An 18,979-nucleotide genomic window follows, 5' to 3' on the forward strand; every position below is an offset into this window, starting at 1 on the left:
CTTGTTGCCCAGGCTCCTGGCATTAGTGTACAGGCAGGCAAGTGTGCCCTTGGGGGCTCTTGGCTTGCCCACAGATTGTGCCAGGGCACAATGAAGAGGTCATTGATATATCTTAAGTATAGCAAGGGTCTGTTGGTGCAGTTCTTGAGGAACCCTTCTTCCAGGTGGCTTATAAAAAGGTTGGCATACTGTGGGGCCATTTTGGTGCCCATAGCTGTTCGCATCATCTGGAGGAAGTGTTAGTTATTAAAAGTGAAACTTTGTATAAGGCCAGTAATATCTTTGGGTCTGTATTCTGAGTTGTAATCTTGTTCCTGTAGATATGTAAGGCAGGCTTGGATGGCATCGTGGTGTGGGATGTTGGTATATAGGCTGGTAACATCCATGGTGGCTAGGAGGGTGTTACTGGGAAGGTGGTCTATGTTTTTAAGTTTCCGTAGAAAGTCTGTAGTGTCTTGGACAAAACTTGCTCTGTGGGTGACAAGTGGGTTTTTTCCCAGCTATTTAAGTTGGTCTAATAAGAGATATCAGATTCACCCAAAGAACCTTGTCTGCCTATGTCCTTAGACCAACATGGCTACAACCTACACCCCTCTCTCAATGTTGTACACTCAGTGATCGAAGACTACAGTGAGTCATTCTATATTTATCTGCAATTCCTCTGGTTTCTGCCTGCCATTCAGACTATGGTACCCAGTACTGGATGCTATATACATATTTTAAAAGATTTTAATTTAAATAAAAGTATATTCCTCAAAAATTCATTTCTGATCATGCAATTCTGGAATATATTTTAATGCAAGAGGCCAGAGTAAATTTTCCTGTAATTAGATGGTATTTGTGTTTGAACGTGCTCTCTACCATTTCCCCTGGAAGCAATTTTCTCCAGATTGCAAAATCTGCCACTTAAGGAAGTCCTTTATTTTGGGATCTACAAACTATGGATGACTTTTTCAGTCTTGGTATTTGCCATAGGATACACTCTTCAAGCAGGGGACTCCAGCCTTTTCCACTGGAAGTAAGAAACAGCAGTGTTGCAGAAGGCAGGTTGAGAGAACGCAAGTTACAGAAAGTTGAGCTCCAGGGTCTGAGCAGCTAATGAGGGTTCTTGTTGCTGATTTGGACAATTGACAACACCTGGGCCCCATTTTCCACAAAACCAGGTCAGGTGACAGGAACAGGAAGGCTAAAAGATCAGTCTGGTCCAAATCCCTACCAGAAAAGGAGCTTTGCAGGAAGCAGGAAGCAGAGATAACTTCTGTTTTGTTTTGCTTTGTTTTGAGTTTGTGCTAGGAGGCCAGAGAGCCCAGAGAAGGGAGTAGAGCAAGTCCATAAGGATCAAGGGCTCTTATTCAGTGCGGCCAGAGGGGAGAGGAAGGAGGCCATGAAAAGGTGCCCTAGCAAGGGTGCTGCAAAGGTGGGTGCCCACATTGTGAGACTGCAGTGCAAGAGGTCCAGTGCAGTGAGATGAGATGAGTGCCCACAAAAGCCCCTAAAAGTAGTGTGTCTGGGATAGGCAAGGTTGCCTCATGGGCTTGGAGCCCCCAAAAGGCAGAGAGAGAGAGAAAGCTAGGGTGCAAGGTTTGGGTAGACTGACAGTCCAATGATGATTAGGACACTAAAGGTCAAACTCCACTTTTCTGAAGGCAGCCTCCTAAAATATACATTAACTAACATCAAGGCACAGCAGATGAGAGAACAAGGATATATTGGGGGAACTAGAATAGGAAGAAGGAGTTGTGTGACCACCAGAGGGCGCCAAAGCTACTCCTGAAGATGTGCAACATTACAGCTCCCAATGCAAGATTATTGCAAGAAAATAAGCTGGTTACAAATACTAAGCTTGGTTCTCCAGTGAATTACATGAGCTTTACAACATAGGAATTCTACAGACATGAATACAGCTAACGTGAAAAGCAATGAAACATACTAGAGAATCAGACCTAGCAGTTTAAATTTAAAACAACAAAAGCAGAATTGCACATTCTTCCGTTCTTTTAATATTCATCCTGGGATGAGAAGCACTGTCTTACAAAGCATCACAAAAAATTAGTTTTGAGGTTTACCTTTATCTCATTATACAAGGAACAGTGACTTTTTTTTTCCAAAGCCCTGCTGCAATGGTGATAATTTATTTCTACTCATTTTCTGGAGGGGATATATTCTGAAGGACAAGCTTAATGCAAACTAGGTAGAAGGGGGTCTGTGCTTCAAAAATCTGCTACTGCCACCAAGGGAGGAATATGATTTTGTAATATTTATGATAAGAGTTAAGCCAGAGGTATTTCTCTTACGTACATTATTAGTCTAACCTGGAAAGCCTTTCAATATTTATTAAAGAAACATCTAGTCCATTTTTTTTCTTCATATTCTTATCTTTCCTCTCTTGAAGCTCAAAGAATGGAAGCTGACGAACACAGCTGGTTGTTTTACATAACACGCTACCTGCCTGCTCAATGTTCTCAGCCTGCATCTGCACGTACATCCTTTGCTTCTCAGATGTACAATTTTATATCTTTGTACAAAATGCAAAATACTATCAAGGAACTTCCTAGGCCGATTTGATTATTTTAGCATGCTCTAGAAATACCCAACCTGGATAAAATTAAATTATTTCATTGATAGGTGCAGAATTATTTTTTTCACTGCAGATGCATGACAATCTAAATAGCAGGCATTAATAAATAGCTTTTACCACTACAGGCCTTTCTAATTCAGTGCCCTATGTAATAAGCAAAAGGAAATTGTGTTTCTTCTTTTAAATGTATCACACTAGATTTATCTTATTAAGCTTATCAGTAGAACATTTGTATCAGCCTCTTTATTCAGTGCTTTTTAGCTCCTATTTCTGCTTATGAATCATTTGAAAATCATCTAGTTTCTCTGAACTTTTTTGCAAGAGTAGCTCATACAAATGCACATCTCTGTGTCAGTTAGGATTCTGTACGGACATGTCATCCCAGCCAGCATGCTGACTGTATGACACAATGTGATTTTGAGTAGTCAACATGCCTGTTATTTCTGATCCCTAACTGACTCCCAAGTACAAAGAGGTTTTTAAGATATAACGCGAACTATTCCAGTTCAAATATGCAAGATTCATATGTGATATCTTTATTGGACCAACTACATAGATGGGATAGACCTGGACAAGTTTTTGAACACATAACATTCATCTTTAGGTCTTCTTCTATCCCATCTAAGCAGTTGGTCTAATAAAAGCTATCACCTAAAGAAATCCTTGCATCTCTCATAATTCCCAGACCACAATGGCTGCAACATCACTGTAACACTACCAACATAAATACCCATGCAAATACATATCTGAATGAAGAATTAACCATTAGCAGTTTCCACTACTATTTTTGAGCATAAAAATCACTCACGCAAACTGTGCCATTGATAGGAGTGAGTAAAAAACTAGGATACCACTGAAGAGATCTCTGATTTTAGCTGATTGAATATTTTATGGTATTTTTTCACTGTCCCTGTACTACACATAAAAATAGTGTTCTTACCAAGATGCATAACTTCATAAGAGTAAATGAAAAGCTTTCTAAGAGCCATATTAGGGGAAAATATAGGCTGATGTTTCTACTAAAATTGTCTGCTATCAAGAATAATTAATATTAACATCTACAATGTAATAATTATGTTTCAGCATTACTAACCTCTCTTGAAAGGTGGTAGTTCACAGTCCTCAATGCTACAGTTTTCATCCATCTTCATATTCACAAGCCACCCTATAAGCAGATCATATTCTGAAAGAGTGTTTTTACAATCAGAAAAGCTAGACTTTTTATGAAAGCTTATGCTCTATAAAATTTGAAAGGGTCATTTATGCAATCAGCACACAATGCACCACTGGATAGTACCCCTCATCCTATTCAGCCTCTGATGAATCAGTTTCTTAGTGCCTGATGCAATAGTTGAAGAAGACCACAAGTTGGCATAAGTCAACTAAAAACAAGGAAAAAGGTTTATATATTATTGCATTTGTAAAAGGTGTGTCCATTTGTTCCCCACTAAATGGCTCTAAACAGGGGCAGGCAAAATACGGCCCATGGGCTGATTCCGACCTGCCAAACCATTCTGCCCAGCCTGCAGGGCCCCTAAAAACTTTAGTAAATTAATGTTTATTTGACCTGGTGGTCAAAGATGACTGGAGACAGGGGCAGTAGGACCCAGGGGGAGCCGGAAGGACAGAGCAGCCCAGGCCCACTCCACCCCCAGCCATTTCCCTGTCTTCCTGTCCCTGCACTGCTCTAGTACCACATGGCCCCAGGCTACATTGCCAGATTGGGGAGCACAGGCTGTACCAGTACCCCAAGGTCAGGATTGGGGAGGGGGGTATAGGCAGAGGGTGTGTGTGTGTGTGTGTGTCTGTGTGTGTGTGTAAGCAGGGCGGGGAGGTTTCTGTGTATGTATGTAGGCAGGGGCAGAGGAGGGGTGTCTGTGTAGGCAGAGGGTGTGTGTCTAGGCAGGGGAAGAGGGCGTGTGTGTGTGTGTGTAGGCAGGGGCAGAGGGTGTATGTGTGTGTATAGGTGGGGAAGAGGGTGTGTGTGTGCATGCGTGTGTGTGTGTAGGCAGGGGCAGAGGGTGTATGTGTGTGTATAGGTGGGGAAGAGGGTGTGTGTGTGCATGCGTGTGTGTGTGTAGGCAGGGGCAGAGGGGGTGTGTGTTTGTTCATAGGTGAGTCCCATGTGGTAGCCAGAATCAGAGGGGTTACTATCATGAGCAATAAATATATGCTTTTGGAGGCATTCAGCAATTGTATACGCAGTTAAGATTAGCTAATGCAAAGCTTGTAAGTTTGCAACCTGCAACTGGAATTTGTCTGTCACAATTTGACCAAAGTGTTGAATCTAACTGTTTGCACTGATCATGGGACCACTGAGCCCCAAAAATAAGCAGAGCTACAAGATTAGCTGATCTAACACGTTTTTTAAAAGTTAAGCCATAACATGATCTGACCACCTAATATAATTACCACATTCCAAGGAATCCAGGAATAAGAAGCTAAGGGCAGAGTAATGCTAACTTCAAACCTCAAAGTAATGTGGTGTAATTTGCTTATTGGGTGAACCCAGTTTGGGTGGTAACCTTTCATGATAATTTCTAACACCTTTTGATCCCATAGGGTAACAACTATAGGGCAAGATTGTGAGTGGCTCTAAAGCCAACAGATTAGCATAAGATAAGGTATAAAGAAGCATGTATGTCAGGTGACCAGCATGAAGGATGGGACAGAAGGACCATCTCTGTACCAAGTCTGGACCCCACAGACTCCCAGTGTGAGTGAGGACCGTACCCTGACCAAGGGACCTTCCCAGTGACCCCTCAGACAGCATTGATTGGGGACACCAGACTTCGCTGGAACAACTTGGCATGCACCTGGCATAGAGGGACTGCTGATAAGTTGCCAACCCTATGTGAGAACTCTTTGTCATTCCGTCTATCTGTTGTTATCATTCACTATTAGCTCTTTATTACTGAACTATCTGTTTGTCGCATTAACCTTTCTGTTAACTGTTGTATGCTAAGCTATAAGTAAATTTGCCTTTACTTCACTCCTGACTCACCTCCTCGATCCCGAACCCAGCAGCCTAACAGCTGATACACTTACAGCACCTAGCTGGCCTCTGATAGTCCCATATGCACACCCCACCATATACATGAACCCATACCCCCCTTGTACTGCCACACGTGTAGACCCCCTGACATCCCAGCCACCCTCCCCCCACACAGTTTTCCCCACAAACCCCATACCCACCCATACCCCACATATCCACACACCCACATGCTCCCACACCCTCACACCTATCCACATCCTCCCCCACACCCTACATACCCACACACCCACAGTCACCCACAAACCTATATGCACACCTCACAACATACAAGAGTAAGACTTCATTTTAAGCTATTGTGCAATCCTCTCTCAGTACACTACAGAAACACATGTAAATCAGGACAAAAATATTTTTTGAAATCAAATTAATGAATGTTGTAGATGTTTTCTTTTAGAATATAATTTTGTATTTTTCTGGTTCCACGATGGCAAAACCCCTCATTGAAACAAGCACTTCCAGGGGCAAGGGGACGGACTTCTGGTGGCAAAGGTCAGGGGTTAGGGGGTGGGACTTCTACTCACAAGATGGTGACCAGGGGATGGGGTACCTGTCAAGGGGCAGGACTACCCATTAAGCACTTGACAGCTTGCCCAAACTCAGTAAGCAGCCCTGCACCCAAAATAATTGCCCGCCCCGCTGTAAAATCACTATCATCTTCTGTTCACAGCAAAAGAACAATTGCCAGAAGTTTCTGATTACTTGTCTCCTATTGTATTAATTTGTTTAACATTAAAAGCATTTCAAAACATTTTGAGATACATCATGACTAGACTTATTTTACATCCTGAAACTCCAGTGTTCAGGATAATCCCCACTGAATTTGACAAATTTCTTTCACATTTGTGTACTGGGCTTGGTGCTTTCAGTAAAGAACTAGGATGAAAAATAATTAAACTTGAGAAAAGATAGTTCTTACCTTTAAAAGGGGATAGCTTCAAAACCAGCAAGATTACCACCCAAAACCACAAGAAATTAGTAGAGTATCTTTCTTCACTGTAATAAAAATTCAGCAGCAGCAACGTATCTGATATATATTAATATTGGAAAGCTAGAAACTTAACAACAACATACAGCAATGCAGAATTTAGAATATTAGCCTGAATTGTAAGGTGTTTGAAGTATGTTATATTTTCTCTTGATTTCAAAATGCCTGCAGTTTATTCAAGAGAAATTGCCTAGGGCTCATTTTCTGCTTCAGATACAACTTATACCATTTAAAAACATGAAGACCTAATAATTTTTTCAGTCCTCTTTTGCCACCAAAGAATTTCCTGAAATGGCATTGGTTCTTTGTGGTTGCTCATTTTAAATTATTGTATTTCACTTGTTTGAAGCATATACCTACAATACTCATGGGTACAAGGGGTCTTATCTAAAGAAATCCTGACAAATCACTGCAACTGAATTTATGTTTTATCAAGAATTAATGCTTACCTCCTGTCTACTTGTGGGGATAATTGAAACTACAGCAATGCAAACATGTTGCTTTTAAGACATATTTTAAGTGAAAAGAAATACCTTTTCAGTTGAACAATTTTTTCAACATAGCATTTGAAACCCACGACATAAATATAATAGGAGACTTATCAAAACTACTGAAGATTTCCTGAACCCAGGAGACTATGTATCATACTTCACTATATCCCTTATATCTAATTTCCACCTTTTCTGTAAAGGCTAGTATGAGCCATGATTCTTTAATAGATATCTGACACTTACATAACTCACAGGAGAGACTTACCTCTGAATTTTCATTTAATTTCTACTACACTAAATAAATATTTGGGATTGTTGCTATTTTCTGAATTAAGCATTTAACTTTTTCTACTTTTTAAAATATATCTAACCTAAAATGCATTAATTTTGTAATGCAAAGGTAAAAAACAGTAAAAACAGGACTAGTAAAAATGATGCACTAATGGGGAAAAGTTTACATTTCACAAATATTTCCTAAATTTTACCATACCTATGTGATATTTTGAAAAGGGATTATGATTTCCAACATTATTTTGAAAAATATGGAAGTTAGCTCGCTTTTTGTCCATTTCCCATTCTTGCCATTCTTAATCTTCCTCCTCTATTTAGCCAAAAAAAATCTACCTGCTTTCCTTGTCAGGCAAAGTTGCAAAAGCTTTGGTAAATCACTTCTGAGTGGGCTACATAACATAGAATGGAATTCTTTGGTATATAGGACCGTTACTAATTTTACTTTCAGAGGAATAGAACTCACCGTCTTCTTATTTGGATTTTCATCCTTGAGCTGAAAATACATATACTTCATAGTTCAATCATGTAAGGTGCTCAATCACGTAAGCCGAATCCAAAACCGAATCAAAACATAGCCATTTTGCACAGCTCTATTAGTACCTCTAATATGAGGTACTACATAAAGCCTCATCAGCCTGCACTAATGCACAGTAGCAAAAGCAAATGGGTTTTTTGTGATTCTTAATGCACAGTAGATTAATTCTGTTGTGCATTAACATGGTTTTTGCTGCGATGTGCTTGTGTGCAATAGAATAGTCTTCAACGCGTTATGGTGCCTTGTATAGAGGCACCCACTAATGATTTGTTGGTGTCAAATCTTGAAAGGGTTAATAGATTTGTATGGAAATCGGAGCACTTTCCCTCTAAAAATGAGACTCATTGAACCTGCTTTTGTAATTTGGACATTCAAAAGCAAAAGCAGCTGAAAATACTAGTAGTTTCTGAAAGTTTTGGCTTAGGGTCCTTAAAAGGTCTCTGAGAATTTAGTTGCCCAAACTCTGTTGCCTACGGGTCTCATTATTCTCATGCTTCTAATATTCTTAATTACCAATTACTTTAATATAACTGTAATGCAACAACACCACATGGATAACAAAATGCTGCAACATATGTGTTAAGATAATGGATGGAATACAATATAGACAGCATATAAACATAGTGTGAGCAGCACACCACATTCCACCCATAAAGTGGTGCCCAGTGTTGCTGCTCTAGTTGCCTTCCCCTCATTTATGCTACTGATCTGTAGAAATATTTGGACCATAATCTTGAAAAAATTCAAATGAATTTTTATTAATGTATTCAAATACAAAGGCTTGTATGAATAAAGTTATGCAAAATTAATTTGCATTGGTAGGATTAGTTTACTGTGCACCATACTCGTGGGTGGCAAAATGTAAGACAAGTTACAGGTTGTTTATTTTAGAGCATTTTACCTTCCATTATCTACGTGCATCCTGAAAACTAAGAAAAACTATGATGGTTGAAATATTAACCCATCAGAACAGGCATGAAATCTAATTATTGTTCTTTGAATCCCAGCATAACAGTGCTATCGATTAAATCTAACCCAAAAATTGAACATCCCATTGGAGGCACATTCTATAGAAACAATCATGGTTTGCAGCAGAATTTCTATTGAGAGATGGTTATTTTGAGATTTTTTTTTAAGTGGAATATTCTACCTCATTGTTCATATACACTATTTTAAAAACTGGCCCCCAACACTAAAGGGAAAAGTATATTAAACAGTGGATTTTCCAAGGTCATAAAACCATTTTTTTAAATGAATAAAAACTAGAGAAAGGTTCCAAATGCATATAGTAGTACAGGGCATTTATACACATTTTCATCCCACAACACGTGCAGATCCTTCGCTTCAGACCAGGCTCGATTCATCAAGCTGTGATTAATCTGCATGCAAGCTGATGTGAACTGCACTGCACCGTATGCAGTTGTACAAGCAGTGAAATGCACATCACTGCATAGAAAATGGGAGCAGTGCAGTTCTGAACTAAAGCAACCACCAATGTGTTTTAGTTCAAAAGTGTGACACCACCATTTTCTCAGTGTTGATGTGCATTTCTCTGTTTATACAACTGCATGTGCCACAGCACCACTTTCCAAAGCACTCACTGCTGAAGTGCATGCATGTGTACAATTGCCCACAGTTCCTAAGCTCAACAGTAGTCTGAGAAAGATGAATTGAGGTATTGTTAGTGTAACAGGGAACCCCAACCCTATTAGCTATATAGGAAGGGGAAGTAGGAGGGAAGAGTGGGGTCCCCAGGAGAGCAAGATGTTTGTGGCCCAGCAGTCAGCACCAGGAACCAAACCTTGACAACTCGGGCTGCTAAGCAGCTAAAGAAAGTTGTGGAGCAGAGGAATCCAAATAGCTCATTAGGCTGAACAGGCACCCTTGGGCACATCCCAAAGGGCAGTGGTCAGATGACCAGGAGCAGGGCTTGCCTGCAGATAAGCCCAGTCTCTGGGCTGGGGGTGGCAGTCTATGTCCACTGGCTGCAGTGGAAGGAGTGGAGAACAGAGCTGGCTGCCAAGGAAAAGATGCCATGGGGCTGAGGAAGACAGGTTGGCTCCTTATGACTGATAATTGTTATGGCTCTGAGGGGACTTTGGGATGAGTTGTAACTGGATGGCTAACCCACTGTGTTACAGTTATCTTTTCTGTATTCAAGTTTAACACTGAAGGACCATGTTGCAGCTGTAGGGGAGGTCTGGAGGCCATGGACCAGGATGCTGAGGGTATTCAGAGTTTTGAGACTAGTTTTGGTCAAGGATGTATCGGGCTGAGGACCAGGAAGCTAGGATCCAAGGCAGCAGACCTGGGCTGGAGGGTCAAGTCAAATCAAGTAAGTGCTGAGGCTGCTGTGACTGTTGGAGCTCCTTAGATGCTGTAACAACCCTCCTAGGTTACTTGCATAGCTTTGGATCACTGGTGATTCTTTGGGCACAGTGACCTGGTGGTACCCATGTCCTGTCCAGGTATGGATAGCAGTTGGCTCATAGGGAGCTCATCCACCCTTTAACATGTCTTGTTTTTAGTCCTGCTGGGTTTCCACATGCTCTCCTTACCCAGGCTAGCTCAGGTGGGGGCTCCAGTTTTGTTGCCAACAACCTGACCATGGAACAGGCTGTACTGGTTTGCATGATACCAGACAGCAGACCGAGAGGGGCCTAGCCTGACAATAGAGCTGAGGGGATTTAACCAGATAAAAAGGGCCAAAACTGGAAAGGCTAAAGCCTGGACAAAGGTTTTGGGGCCTGAGGGATCTAGTGATAAGTTTGGGACCTAGAGATCCCCTCCAAGTGGCAACTGAGAGTCATCTGCAAGACATGGGTGTAGCTATGAGGACATCTGGAGGCCACAATATAGGCCATAAGACATGACTAGGACTATTTTAAAGGGGAAGTACACCCCATGGAGTTTGAGTGGAGTAGCCTTGAGGAGTAGGGTATGGGGAAATAACTCCTAGAGCTATATTAAGAGGAGAATACACCAAAGAAGAAGCTACCCTGACCTCTGGAGGAAACTTCCCCTTAAATATATTCTGGAGGTTGGGCTTACCCCTCTATAGTCACTCAACGAACCATCAATACCCCAACATTCCTGCCTGCCACATCTTGGATGTTATTATTCTATATTCAAATTTTTTTATGTCACTAGTGTTGCACCTCGTAACCGGTGTACCCTTGACCTGCGAGCCTGGGTCGGCACGACCGGCTTGGCGCAGGAGGGATAGATGACCAGACAGGTGGGGAGTAGCGGTGAGTAGGAGTCAGGCGGCTTGAAGCTTATTGGTTGTATGAAAGGTTTATTATATTTACACTACCGATGGTTGCAGCGTAGGCAGGATAGCTGACTTGTTCAGTTACAGTGCATAAAACAGAACGGTCTAAAGGGGTCTGTTGGTTCACGGGGTTCCTGAGCCGAGCCTTGCTTTCTAACCCGGAGGCTTGGTGTGGCTGCCCGACTCAATAGTCCCAGAACTGGTTAACAGCTCATGCACAGGGAAAAACTACAATGCACTTTCGATCAGTAAACTTCCAAGAGCTCTTTGACGAGACGATCAGATGAACCGGTGAACGAGATAAGCCAAATGAAGAACGGCTGGCAGGGAGAAGGTGTCCACAGGTGGCCAATCTGCTGACTGTCTCTCCTTGGTGTGCTCGGAATTCTCCGCTTAATGGCGGGAATCTGCTCTTATTTATAGTCAGCAATGACCAATCACCTCATGCCAATTGTGAATAATTATTGACTGCCAATTACATTTTTACACCAGTGACCTAGATACATATTCAAGCGACCTAGATACCTATTCATTTGACCCAGATACATTATTCATCTGGCTGCCCTCAGCGGGTTCAAAAGGTCAACCTTATGATTGGCACCTGCAATACTTATCGTTGCAGACAACAAGCTCCTTAAGTGTGGAGAACAAACTTTTAACAAACTCCAACTGCAATGCTTCTTTTAGCAAAGAAATAAAGGCTACTAGTGCTGAGGGGTCTTTATGGCCTGCATCCTTACTAAGTTATTATGGTCTTTTGCTTTGCTGGCATCGGCACTCTAACCGACAGGTAAAACTCAGACATGACAACTAGTTGGGAGTGTTGTTCTGTCAAAAAAAATTCTTTTTTTTTTCCTGTTTGTTCTTGTTAGGTCTCTATTAGGTGTTCCCAGAGACTATGGGTAAGTTATCTTGCTCGCCACTCCATATGTTCGCACACATTCGATGGTATAAGCACAGTCTGGTTCAAATCAAAACTTGTGTTTATTTTTAACTTTTATCACTCTGTACAACCTTCCTTTAATTTCAGGCAAAACCTGTGTCTCTCCCTTTTTTTTTTTTCACAGTATCAACTTGGTAATTCTACTTATCTAATACTCTTATGTTATAGCTATTACTTTGTCTGAATGGAACTTCATAGTAATAAACAAAGTCTCTTTCTTTCTTGTCCATCTGTGGTTCCATACCCACTACAGGCTTCCATCTTTGAACCCCGCTAGATACACTCTCTTTACCTGTTGGCATATGAATCTTTCTTTTATCCTGCATGAAACTGATGACTCGGATCCTCTTGAGATGATAATACTGTGTCCCTTTCACTCTCTTCTTTTTTTTTATTGTTTTCTTTTCAGGCCAGCCATGTAGGACGCATCCCATGGCATTAGTCTCTTCAGGGATCCGCCTTCCGCTCTTGGAGCTCCGTTCTTTTCCCGGCACTGCAAGAAGTTTCAGTAAGTTTCATCTCCCCCCAGAGGTCCTCTTTCTTCCCCCTTTTCTCCTATTTTTCTGCTTTTTCCCCCCACTGGCGCTCCTGTCTCTCCACCTTGCTCCGATCTCAGAGCTTCTACCCTAATATGGTAGCGGCTCCAGAAGCGGCATTCCCCGGGTCGTCTCGCCAGGGCCGCACCCACTCCTGTGGCCACGTTCATTCCTTCACATATATATTATGATCAAGTCATGGTAGGTGAGAAAGAGGAGGTGGAGGAGGCTAGGGAGCACTGGTAGACAAGTCTGACCACAATGGGACATCAGATACCAAGAAGGTCAGATACTCTGAACCTGTTACAGGTAGTTAAAAGTAAGGTGTGTAGTGCACATATCCCAAAAATGGAAATATTAGCAATATTAGCACTATCTATGGTAATACACTGCAAGGTGTCACATAATCATAGAATTATGAAACCATAAAAAACCTGGACCAGCAAGGAACTCAAGCTAAGATCAGCTATACCTAAAATCATTCTTGACAAATATTTGTCTAAACTTAAACACTTTCAGCAATGGTGGTTTCACAACCTACCTATGTATTCCAGTGCCTAACTATTCTTACAGGTAGAAAGTTTTTCCTAATACCTTACCAAATCTCCCTTGATGCAGCTTAAGCCCAATACTTCTTATTCTACTCCCAGAGGACATGGAGGATTTATTACCTTCCTCTTTGCAGCAACCTTTTAGATAATCCTGTCTCAGCAACAATTTCTAGGCAAAAGGTTACATCAATTTCAGAATTCAAACAGAGTCTTCATCCATACTATGTCCCAAGTACCACACCATCATCCTTATGGCATCCATTCAAATACCTGGCTTTTTGAGGGGCACACCTTTCTGAAAATTCTGCCCCTGACATTTTCATAGATTTCATAGACATCAGGGCTGGAAGGGACCTCGGGAGATCATCGAGTCCAGCCCCCTGCCCAAAGGGCAGGAAGTCAGCTGAGGTCATAGGATCCCAGCAAGATAAGTATCCAATTTACTCTTGAAAGTGTTCAATGTAGGTGCTTGAACCACCTCCGCTGGCAGACTGTTCCAGACCTTGGGGGCTTGGACAGTAAAGAAATTCTTCCTTATGTCCAGCCTGAAACGGTCTTGCAGGCTAGAACTCAGGTCTCTCTCCCACTCATGTAAGCAACCATCTCAGCGAGCCATGCACCCACTGGCTTCTTTTCTTTCTGCTGACTACACACATTCATCTCTCTCTTAGATGCTTGTTAAGAGTAGGGGAGGTGGGCAGGCAACCTAGCTTCATGAGGTAGGCTTAAGAAGGGTCTGGAGGATGCATAATCTGTGACCTGAAGCTAAAAATGCCTTCCTGTAAAGCAGAAAATAAAGTTTCAAACCCCTCTGGCAAGTGTCCTAACTGCTAGGCTATTGGGCCTCCAGTCTCCAACACCTGACAGCTATAGTTTCTCTATGAGCAAAATGTTGGGACTTACAATGCCTTAAGTACTTACAGACTTACCAAGCCTGGGTGGTCCTATTTAGCTATGCAGCTGCATGGCCAGAGCTCAGCCATATTGAGCATACTTAGTAGGTACATGCACAGTTGAATGCTCAGGGTCAGGGCTGAATTATAAATTGTGCGTAAACACCAAAAACTGCAGTTATGAAGCTGCATGAATGCCAGTGAAGCCCATAGGCTGAAAGAGGATTTTGCCTTAAATGTTTCCTTTTTCAGAAGACTGCCACTGAAGTGTATGCCCTTAATTTCCCCTAGACTACACAGGTTGCATATAATCCAAGACTCCTCAAGCTTTCAAAAAGAACTAAAAAATATCTTCTGTTGAATTCATCTAAAAAACATCAACATTTCACCCACCATTGATTTAAGACATTGTCAGCAACTATGGTCTATAACAACAGCACCATATCAGTGCCAAAATCTCTAGAAACTTTATTTGCCCACACATAAGACCTGAATTCTTTGAAAAAAAATTATCAGTATACAGGACTCAGAGTCTTATTGTCAGGATGATTCCTCATAGTAGTAAGTATTATATCCATCAATATATCTTACAAAGAAAAGGCCTACCTGGGTGGGGAGGAAGCCTTCTGAAAGACAAACAATGCAAATACAATTTCAGAAGGCTTATTTTTCATTATAAGGAGGAAAATAAACACAAATGTTAACATACCTTTGTTTCTATGACCAAACCCCATTTTTCCACTGTTTAAGGTTCCTTCCAGCTACTTCATTTGTAACACAAGAAAGAAAACAATCAGAAAATATATAGCTCCACTTTGAATAGTAATTTCTTATTTACATATTCCCCATTTTAAGTTGTCTCATTAAACGCTCACTGACAAGAAATTCTTTTATATTTTCTATTCTTCTTAGCTAGCATTTCTCCTCCTGTCTCCCAACAGATCAAAACTGTTTTATCTGAAAGATGATCTGCAAAGAAAAAACACTGTGCTTTATTTTCCACATTAAAAATTCAGATTTTCTCGAAGGCTTTATTCCCACAACACATACCAGGAAAACCAACTCCTGTGACAACAAGGACCATTTTAAGTGGGCAGGACTCTACCAGTAGCTCTACATACCAACCAGCCTCTAGGAAGGCAGAGGGTAGAAGTACAAAACTAGCAGCTAGTATGCCTGTCTCTGCTACCAGCAGTGCAACCATTAACAACACTTCCCCATGTACAGCTGCTCCCGGAGCACTCATGTCTAGCTATACCTCTGCTTATACTAAGTCCTAACTTGCTTTTTCCTGAAAGAGTAGAAATAGCACAATGGGATTATGATGTCATCTGTGACAAGAGTTAAAGTTTTTAGTCAAGTTGAATTTTCATTTAATAGTTATTTAATTCAAATGAATCACAAACAATGGGTGAAAAACTACCCTTGTGAAAAATCAATGTTCCCCTTCCTCCAACTGGGACCAGAGCAAATTCCAGTTCTTAGGTCCTCCAAGGAAGCTTTTCAGCAAATCAAGTATTAATACACATCATATTGCTAATAAGATTAAAGTTTAAAAGTCCTTGAGCAAGGCAAGTCTCATTTTCCGCTTTGCAGATCAAGTTTAAAGAGAAGAATATTTATCTATCAAAGCCACTTTTTCAGACGTAGCAGCAGCTCCTCAAGACTTGTCCTAGGAATCACATGGCTGTTCTTCCTAAAGTGAAAATTGCCAGATTTCCTTTTGAAGAGAATTCCTGCTCTAGCATTAGAGACAGAAACTTATTAGTAACACTTCGATTTTTTATTTTTACCTTTCACGTATCCTTAGTAGTTGCCAGTCCCTCTGTGGCATTATCAGTTTCATTCCTGCACCCTACTGAGAGGCAAGACCATGATGCCAAACCACAGTGTGAGGGTTGGACTCGGGAAAAGAGAACTTTTGACAACAGACCACTAAATTCAGCAGAAATGTCGTACTTTACTTTTCCAGAATAGGGGAAGCTAAATCAACTATTGTAAAGAAAATACCTGCCTTTCTTGGAAACATTTTTTTCTGAGTAACCTGAATAGTGTCAAAAGAATATTACAATGTGATATTATTCACCCCAACTGTAGCACTGGGAATCTTTAGCAAGGACAAACAAGCTAAGCCAGTGCAACTTTGACAACAACCATTTTTCTTGTAATCTTAAATATATATTAGGTAGGATTCCCTTACCTAATTAACCTTTCTTATATAGGATACTTTTGCATCACTGAGTCAGCACAGCCAAATTAAACTAACCCTGGCAGCAAAGGCACAAAGAGAGGATTCAGGCCAATGCTGCTAGTCAAGCTGCAACCTACTATTGCTGCTAACTGAAGAAGTTAGTTCATATTTAGTAGTCTATAGCCATCAGACTGAAAGATCTGGATTCTGGTATGTAAGTACAGCAGTTATGTATATTTTTAATTGTGTTAAAAGAAAAGTATCATAGTTGCAAATCCAAGCACTCAAAAGTTAGGAGATTCCAAAATTAAGGCTGTTCATGCAACATTAATGTCACTCCATTGTATGTTATAACTGTGTCCTTAATTACACAATCACATACTATTTTTATAATGTGATGCATGCTGCCTCATTTAGTGTAACTTTAATACACCTCCCTTTGCGGTTATGACAGTTGGATTTCCTGAAGCTGTGCCACCTGCTTATGGGAGAAAAAGCATGGCAAAAAACACACTGGCAGCCATGTACTCTTAATAGCTGACAAGAAGGAAGCTTTCACTGGTAGCATTTAGATGGAAAGTAGCTACCTGAAACTACATTTGTTTGGCTTTCCTATATGTATGGAAAGAGCTAGCAAGAGAATATGTTGGAAAGTGTTCCTGTCAAAGAACGATGCCATATTGCAGAATTCAGGGATAACCAGACAAGGGTCACAAAGAGTTCATTTCCCCATCTGTTGGGGAGAAGGGGAGGAGGCAATGTTGGGCAGTTAGTGCAGCAGCTTGCAATGTCAGGGATTGTTATCTTCTGTTGTGTTCATTCAAAATGATATCACTGTAATAAAAGCCTAGTCCCTTTTCTGGGGTATCAGTGCTTCCTGAACTTCAAGCTCAGAATCTTTGCACCATGGATTCAATAGCCTCTATAATGTCTGTCATTCTTTATTTTCTGAATCAATGGCATCTCTTCATAGATCATCAAATATTTTCATTTCTTGGTCTTCTCTTCTGGCATCATCCAGTTTTCCTTCTCTTGGTCTCACCACTGCTTACCACCTTCCCCACATAGGCTCTACTTCTTTTCACTGACTGTGTATCCATTTCTAGTCTTCTTTTACACCTCTTTCAGAAACATAGTAATAAAAGGTTGAGCACTCTGAAGCCCTGATGCCTTATACAGCTCCCAGATTGTGCCCAGAAGAGGATCAGAGCCATGAGAGTCTGGGTCTAACTGCTACTTTACTTTTACAATAGAGTTAGTTGTTGTGTTCTGTTTTAACACTTTTACAATGACTGTCTGGTGATTATTCTTAACAAGACAGAAATTATTTAATTGCTTATGAAGATGATAAGAAGACTCTTTTATTTCCCAGGAAATTATCTGTGGTTTATTATCTTAGTAGCTATGAGAATATAGCTTTAGAAGCATTCCTGATAGCACTTACACTCACTCACCCAAGACTGGGCAAACCCCCCATAGACCTGCCAGCCCCCTGCAATCCCTTGAGCCCCTCCCCTCCACCCAAGTTAGTTTCCTCAGGCTGCCTATGCCATTCCTGGCAGTGGAGAACACCTGCATACCCTGCTCCCAGGTTAGGTTTAGGTGGCTTAAAGTAAGCTGCTTAAATCTAAACCGGGTACCACAAATGCTTGTATGTGCCCACTGTGTCTGTGATGGCACCATGCTGTTCTTCAGGATGCTGCCATAAAATTGCCTCTATCCATCTGCTCTCACTGAAACCCAAAGATGCCACTCCATGCTACCTTTGATACCTCTGTCTCCAATGTGCTTGAGTGCAGTGGCAGGAAGGATCAGATACCCAGGTCCGGAATGTGTAGGGCACAAGCCAGGGCTTCTGTGGCCCTCTCAAGTGTTCTGCTAAAAGACTGCATTGGCTCCTTTGCCATGTGTCTGTATTTTAGGGGACAAGGTATCAGCCCTACTTTTTAAATTTATTTTTTTAAATTGGGCTGTAGATTTGGTGGACTTTTCTAAATGTCTACTGAAAAAGGCAGGTTCTCCAAAGTAGACTCCCAAGAAACCTTGGATATATGTATAATTTCATAAGCCAAAGTGGAAGCAGTGAAGATAAATCTAGCTCATCCTCTGTGATTAGACCCTGCTCCTACTAATTGCTTGGCCCAGGTTGGCCACCAAACAAAAAGAACCATCAGAGACCTCAGGGAGATCTCTCACAAGATAGGCTACATTACACACAATCTATCTATTTTAGAGTGCAGACACAAAAAACATTTACTGCTTGGTAAATTGATTTTACTAGGTATTAAAAGTGGAGCAAACAGAGGGCACACATTCCTGCTATGTAGTAAATCACACGAAGCCACAGTAAAGACCACACCTGACTACTGATAGGCTTATTTAAAGTTAAGTACATGATTAAGTTTTCAAAGGATGGCAATCTTAGTCTTAATGATGACATCTGTCCAATACTTTAGAGCCAGAGGTTATTCCCTTATGTTTACAGTATTGAAATTAACCTGAATGCACTTAAAGTATCTTTGATTTTCATTTATTTTTTCATTTCATTGTGTTTTCATGTGTGCAGCTTTGACTTTTCAAGTCTCTCGATATTCTGAAATATTTCCAATGAGCTTTCTTGGCAGATGGCTTGGAGCCAATCTCCATTTTATTCTTA

At 41.1% G+C, this 18,979-nt stretch overlaps 1 long non-coding RNA gene across 1 annotated transcript; it reads right to left on the reverse strand.

Annotated features, from left to right (window-relative positions):
* Positions 1–162: 162 nt before the first annotated feature.
* Positions 163–16,031, reverse strand: LOC109305721. The gene is made up of 3 exons (XR_002099683.1): positions 16,021–16,031; positions 7,113–7,118; positions 163–258 (listed from the first exon to the last, which is right to left on the reverse strand). It is a non-coding gene; the product is annotated as an uncharacterized LOC109305721 (long non-coding RNA).
* Positions 16,032–18,979: the final 2,948 nt, after the last annotated feature.

The sequence above is a fragment of the Crocodylus porosus genome, unplaced genomic scaffold, assembly GCF_001723895.1.
Source record: "Crocodylus porosus isolate Cpor-Errol unplaced genomic scaffold, CroPor_comp1, whole genome shotgun sequence".
Taxonomy (NCBI): Eukaryota; Metazoa; Chordata; order Crocodylia; family Crocodylidae; genus Crocodylus; species Crocodylus porosus.